At 35.1% G+C, this 7273-nt stretch overlaps 1 pseudogene; it reads right to left on the bottom strand.

Moving 5' to 3' along the window:
* Positions 1 to 4144: 4144 nt before the first annotated feature.
* On the bottom strand, positions 4145 to 4706 carry LOC131930767 (small ribosomal subunit protein eS6-like; annotated as a pseudogene).
* Between the last annotated feature and the right edge of the window lie 2567 nt (positions 4707 to 7273).

Raw genomic sequence — 7273 nt, 5'->3', positions numbered from 1 at the left:
TTATATATTTGATAAAACAAATATCACATGGATTAAAACATTTCGTTTTTGATGGGGGGGAAAAAACATACTGAATCAAGTAGATTTCTCACCTTGGATGAAAACAACAAAAACAAAATAAAAAAATATGTTTAAATGGTGAAAAAATATGCAAGAAAATAACCATAGTTTAATTCCGGCTCTTTTTATTTAGTCGTAAAAAAACTCAATAGCGCCTTCGATTATCGTACAAAAACTTGTTGTAAAATATATTTAACATATTCTTACTGTAATCGTCAATGGTAAAGTTTGCGTACGCTGGGCGGGTAGTCGGGTCTGTTGTTGTCGCTTCTGTTGTTGTTTCTGTTGTTGTTTCTGTTGTTTTTATTTCTGTTGCTGTACTTGTTGCTGTTGTTGCATTTGTAGTGATCGTGGTTTGTGCTGTCGTAATAATGTCCTCCTCCTCAGTAGGTGTATGGAAACCAACTGGCAGGCCGTTAAATCCCTGAAAAGCAAATCTAATTGCCTTTAGCATCTAGGCACATAACAGAAGCATCCGCTCAGTGGACACTACAAAACATTCGCAATAATATTGTATTGAATTACTTTTCTAACCACGTTTTTATTTCTATTTATTTAAATTAATAGTAGTGCATTATTTTATGAAAATCATTTAGCTTCTCATTTTTATTGCATCTTTTTAGATAAGGACAGCATGTAAGACTGCAATAATGAAGCCGAATTCAACTTAGAACCTATAATACTCCCTCACACTCACACGCACATACTCACAGGCACATACTACTCACAAACTCAAGCAAACACTAAAATGCATACTTATACACACATTTACACACATCCTCATATCCACACTTTGAAACACTGATACAAAAACTAACATGAATATAATCAAACACACACACACAACTAACCACTTGTACATATACACAATCAAACACACACTCATGCGCACACGCACAATACTAATTACACATTTATACTCTCACATACTTATACACACACTTATACAGAAACTCGCACACTTATACACACATACTCATACACACACAGACTCATACACTCTCACACACGCTAATATGCATACAAGCATACACACATATTCACACTCTGTAGTGAACGAGTTAAGGGTGATGAATGGGGGTGAATGTTGTTGTTACATGGTACCCTACTCCGTTCGTCCTTGTTCAGTTCTCGTGCCGTGAGCTATAATAGTCCAGTTTGTACCAGTTTATGAAAGGGTAAAAAAGGTGTATGAAAACTTGTGTGATGTCCACAGTTTCGTCCAGATCTCCAAGGTTAGTATAGGTTAGGTCTATCTATACTAGTTTTTAGCCACTGTAACATGGTTTTACTAGCTTGTATATTTTGTGTTTAGAATAGACTGTGCTAGGTGTGGATAGTGTAGATCAGTGGTTCCCAAACGTTTTCTAGTGGCGACCACCTTTTATAAAACTTAAGTGACCCGCGACCCCCGTAGAATTAAAAAGTCGAAATTAGTAAGGAAATTAATCAGTAATAAAATTAGATTTTCTAGTAGACTTTCAATATGAATTATTATTGATAACTGTTTTAATACGACGAGTAAAACTGCATGGTATTAAATAGCCTTGACATTCGCGGTTGAGGTTTTGTTAACGCCAATCTCATGTCATTCCTAACATTTAATTTATTTCTCGCAAGGATATGTAGACACAAAAGGAACTAAAACTCAAAAGGCAATCAATTTCACGTTTGGGTAATAATTGTGCATAATACACCAACATTGTGTGAGCAGTTTTTCATCTGACGCGGATTGATTGCGCACATTTAAGAATCCATCTTGTAATTCATTGGGAATGCTCGCAACATCAAGGGAACCAGAGGATGGGTAACGTGTCAATGCAGATTCTTTTTCTTTCAGCTCAGGGATAACTCTGCAGTTCGATGCCAAGAGATTCAAGATGCCCAGAAATCTGCTCTTTCAAATTTGTATTTACCTCACAGCCATAACCACCAAACATGGCAATATTTCCAAGATTTATTTTTCTTCGCCAATTTTGCAGGTTTGATAGTCATGAAAAGAGATAATGTTCGTTCATTTTCCCTGAAGCTTCAGGTTAAGCTTATGTTGATGCTCGAATATATATGCTAGGTGTACTACTCTCTCCAACCACTTTTTGTCGTTAAAGTATATCAAAAGGTGTTGTTTCCCTTGCACTTCCAAGAACAACTTGATTTCATCTGTCAATTCAAAAACAAGATGCACAACTTACTTTTGACAGCTAGCGTACTGTAATGTAGAAAGCATAACTTCGTGATCTTTATTCATATCTTTGCACAGTTCTTTAAAAAGACGGTTGTTTAGGGCTCCAGATTTAATATAATTTACGACTTTCATTAGCGTTAGCAATGGAGTCGGAAGAGTCTTGCTGGTGAGGGCATACTGGTGAATCATGCAATGGATTCCCCTTGGTTAGGGAACTAAATCTTTTGCTGTTTTCTGAAAGCCCGATCTTGACCCAAACATAGCTGTCGCATTATCCGTACAAACCCCACAGCCGTTTTCCCATTTTTAATCGTCCAGTTTTAAAAACAAAACGTATTTATTTCTCCATGATATCTTCACATAATAGCAACTCTTCTTTCTCTTCTTTACTATCATCTGAATGAATATATTTCACAATTCACGGATGTTGATTCATCAACTCGAAAAGCAAACAATGGTGAAAGCTTGATTTAATTAAAAATGTATACTTTAACATCTACAGACATGTGTACTATAAGCCGCTGAATAGAGTTATTAGACCGAAATATCTGTTGCATCTTTACTACAATGAAATCCCCATAAATTAGATTAACAATCTTCAACATTGAGGGTTTGATGAGATTTTCTCCTATTGTGGGAGAGGTTTCTTTAATTGGCTTTTTTTAAGGCGACTTCATTTGATTCTTGCACTAATGCTGTGTGAAAACTTCCTGTTCGATCAAGTCTCTGATGTTTGCAACTAACTTTATGCCGACGAAAGAACTCCCTATCTTTTTGGTGTGTTCCGAATAACTCGTCTCAAAATGACGTTTAAGTTTTGAAGGTTTCATAGACTCGTTGATGAGAACAACTTTGCACTGTACGCATTGTTTATTTTCTATTTAATTTCTAGTGGTGTTAGCAAGGCCGAATTTCAGATATTCCTCTAAATACTTATGTTTTTTTAGTGCTAAGGTTTTGTCTACCAGTTGGCGACCCCCCCATAAAGCCCTTCGCGACCCCCAGGGAACCAGTAAATCTGGTATCTTTCAAATTAAATTTTATTTTAATTTAGCCAATTCCATAGCTAAACAAAGATTTATATAAAATAATGAAGGTATGAAACAGTTTAGCATAGAAACTCGTTATTATCTTGATCTAGATAGAATTATCTATATTCTACGACTAGTTTGGTTAAGCGGAGTTTTCGCCTTAACTCTAGAGTCTAGACTCTAGAACCTAGATAGATAAATCACTTGTATTTTTTAATTAGATGATCCGTGAAGCTAAAAAGTAAAGAGTCATATCAAATATTTAAGGACTTAGATAGTTTAATAAAGAATTCAATATTTTATTCTGATTTTAAAATGGATTTTAATTTAAACTAATTAATTTTGGTTTGACCTAGATTCTAGTTCTATAAATAACTTTCCTCGACAGCTGATCTTTATATGTAAAGAAATTTATTGTATACTTAAATGAAAAGGACTGTTGAAAAATTGATATAAGTGTTGAAACGTAATAAAAATAGCAAACGGACGTATCGTTATAGCTGTAGCCTACAGAAAATTGGCTATATAATGCTTTATACATCCGAATAGATGCTACAACTTCTTCGATGAAAGCCGCCATTGTTGATGTAAAAAATAAATAAATCATGTGACGCCACGGTAACAGTCGAATGTGGGAGTATTTGTGTGGAGTGAATGAATGTTACGAGTGGGGGTGTGAGAAGATAAAACTCAAAATATTGTGGACGCACAGGGCAGGCGCGAAAGAAAAAAGAAGTGCGATCGGGTAGCCATTTTGGATAGAGTGTAATTCTGAGACTTGGTGAGAAAAGACGTAATTTTGTGTCTGGAAGTTTTTCAATAACTAATGTAATATTTTATGGATACTCTTATTTCTATTTCATTTTTTTAACTTTCAATATTATTTTTATTTCACTGATCTTAGAACAATCTCCAACACATTTATTTTGCAGTTGCTGGAGCAGCAGGTGTACTCTTTGAGACAGACTCTCTGATAGAATCACCTTTATTTCTTGAGTTGGACCTCTTTCTCTCAGCTTTACGCTCCTTAGCTTCCTTAATTCTCTGTGCTAACAATTTGGTGTACTCTGCCTGTTCTTCCCTTTTCCCGACCACTCTCTATTCTTTTTCAATGCTGCACGGAAACGTTTACGTTGCAAGACGACTGGGGTCACAAGTGGCTGAATTTTAGGGGCTTTGCTCTTGGCTTTCTTGCCTTCTTTCTCTGGAAGGGGTCTCCTAACAACATACTGTCTCACATCATCTTCCTTAGATAGATTAAAGAGCTTTCTGATTTTGCTTGCTCTCTTTGGACCAAGTCTGCGGGGATTAGTCTTGTCTGTAAGACCAGGGATATCTTGCTCACCTTTCTTAATAATGACAAGAGACAAAACACTAAGTTGTCCATCAACAATGCATCCACGAACAGACTTGCGTTTGCGTTCTCCAGATTATTTCTATTTCATGATGTTGGATATTTGTGAATATGATGCCCCGGGTGATAATTTTATAATTAATGTGGTAAATCAACCAATGAATAAATCAGTAAATTAATTAACTTCTTTAAATAAATTTGTGATTAACAGTCTGCACAAAAAGAAAATTGTTCTCTACCTAAATACTATTTTACAGTATATATATATATATATATATATATATATATATATATATATATATATATATATATATATATATATATATATCCGCCACGGTGTATCTTTTTTAAATGTACCAACTTAAGAAAAGAATAAAGGAAAACACAAACACAACAGAAACACAACACAACACAACACAACAAAACACAACACAACACAACACAACACAAACACAATACAAAACACAAACGCAACACAAACACAACCACAAACCGGGACGGCTAATATTATATAAAACGAGAAAAATGGTCCGTTGAGGAAGGATACAACGGGCGCTAGGTTGATAGTGCTGTCTATTTTCTCGGTACTTTAATTTATTCAAAATATAGTCATAGGCATATCCCTAAAATATGCACCTAATCTCATTCATGACAAAAGAGTTTCAGGCAACTCTACTTGGGAGGAGGGGGAAAACATTACGCATAGCGCATAAAATAAATAAAAGGCACTATTAAAAACACTTATCATGGCGAAGGAGGACGCCCGGCTTCGATTCACTTAAAGACTATAGTAACCTTTCTTATTCATAGTCTATCGCACTGTTTAAAGCAAAATTATGTACCATAGCGCTCACAGGATAGCCCAGGGCGCCAAATTGATCCACTGTGGGGCGCCGGCTGACGCGCCTGTTTCAATTTAGTTAACAATTATAATACTCCAAGCTTATCCGTAAACGGGAAGAAATAAACATATAGGTTTTGTAGGAACTGGCTTATTAACTGTTATTGATTTTAAAAAATAATTAGTAAACAGTACGTTCAGTGTAGGCTATAGAATAAATAGAAGGCAGTAATAAAAATACCTACAACATTGCACTTGATCAATCCCCGCTAAATTTGTAATTATTTTTCCCAACACCAAAACAAAGTAATAAAAAGTAAATTCTTTTCCCCCGATGTTATATTTTTTTAAAGGGAAGTAACTGTTACATAGTCCTACATTTTTTTCCTTATCTAGTATCAGATTTATTTACTAAGTAGCATACACACTGGAAGATAGGTGTTTTTACTGTATTTACCTAAACATTGTACATAACTTTGTTGTCAGTTAGGTACACAAGCTGCTTGTAAATGTGATCAGTGTGTCTGGTATGTATTTACTCATTGATTTAATGTTGACGATACATGCTAGTTAATGAAAAGGGGCAGCTTGCATGCCTTCCTCTGTTGTCCTATTATAAATTAATATGTAAATACATGAAGTTTACTGAATTTTATTTCATTTGCTGTTTGAGATCTTAATACCCCATGATGTTGACCACCTTTAAGTTTAATCAAGTAAAGTATATTTTTGTTTTATTAGGAACATGGCTATTAAAATATGAGAACCTTTGGAATATATTTGTAATTTTCTTCTTATAAGTTAAAGATAACATAATAATCATTAGCCTTATACTTATAGTCATTTTTGTCCCTTTCGTTTTATCTATTTTCTTGAGTACAAGATTTCTGTTTTGAGTACTTTTTGTTTAGTTTTTGCTTGTGGAATTTGTATAAATGTTATAAATACTGTTTGCTGATTAGAATGTTATTATTAGTAATAAAACTGAATTTATTCACACACAAAAAAAAAGTAAAAAAATAAATAAAAAATAATACAGAATTGAATTTTATATATATATATATATATATATATATATATATATATATATATATATATATATATCAGTGGCGTAGGCAGGGGGGGGTTAGGGGGGTCATAATCCCCCCCATAGACCCCTCGGTATATAGAAAAAGTATGAGGGGGGGGTGCAAATCGAAAGTTTGAGGGGGGGGGGTGCAAATCGAAAGTTTGAGGGGGGGGGTGCAAATCGAAAGTTTGTCCCCGGGTAAAAATTGGACCCCCCCCTTGAGACGATCCTGGCTACGCCACTGATATATATATATATATATATATATATATATATATATAGGGAGAGAGTGAGAGAGTGCGATAATTAAGCAACAATAGCACCCACCTCATAAATGTTTGACGGAGAATGAGCAGCGTAATGATAGAGGAATCGTAAATTGTCAGTAGCGTGTTTGGCGAATAGGTAATAGCCCATAACTCCACATGCGTATGCTGATATGTATCTCTCTGCTAGTGGATATATTGATCTTTGCCGCTCTCGTTTAATATCGCCTCCCGTCACGCTGATTGGTAATTTTGTAAAAATTACTTGAGAGAGAGAGAAAGAGAGAGAGAAAGAGAGAGAGAGAGAGAGAGAAAGAGAGAGATAGGGAGAGAAAGAGAGAGAGAGAAAGAGAGAGAGAGAAGGAGAGAGAGAGTGAAAGAGAGAGAGAAAGAGAGAGAGAAAGAGAGAGAGATAAGGAGAGAGAGAGAGAGAGAGAGAGAGAGAGAGAGAAGAGAGAGAGAGAGAG

Source organism: Physella acuta, unplaced genomic scaffold (assembly GCF_028476545.2).
Source record: "Physella acuta isolate Inbredline_101_S28 unplaced genomic scaffold, ASM2847654v3 ptg001841l, whole genome shotgun sequence".
NCBI lineage: Eukaryota > Metazoa > Mollusca > Gastropoda > Physidae > Physella > Physella acuta.
This window is presented reverse-complemented; position numbering and strand designations above follow the sequence as displayed.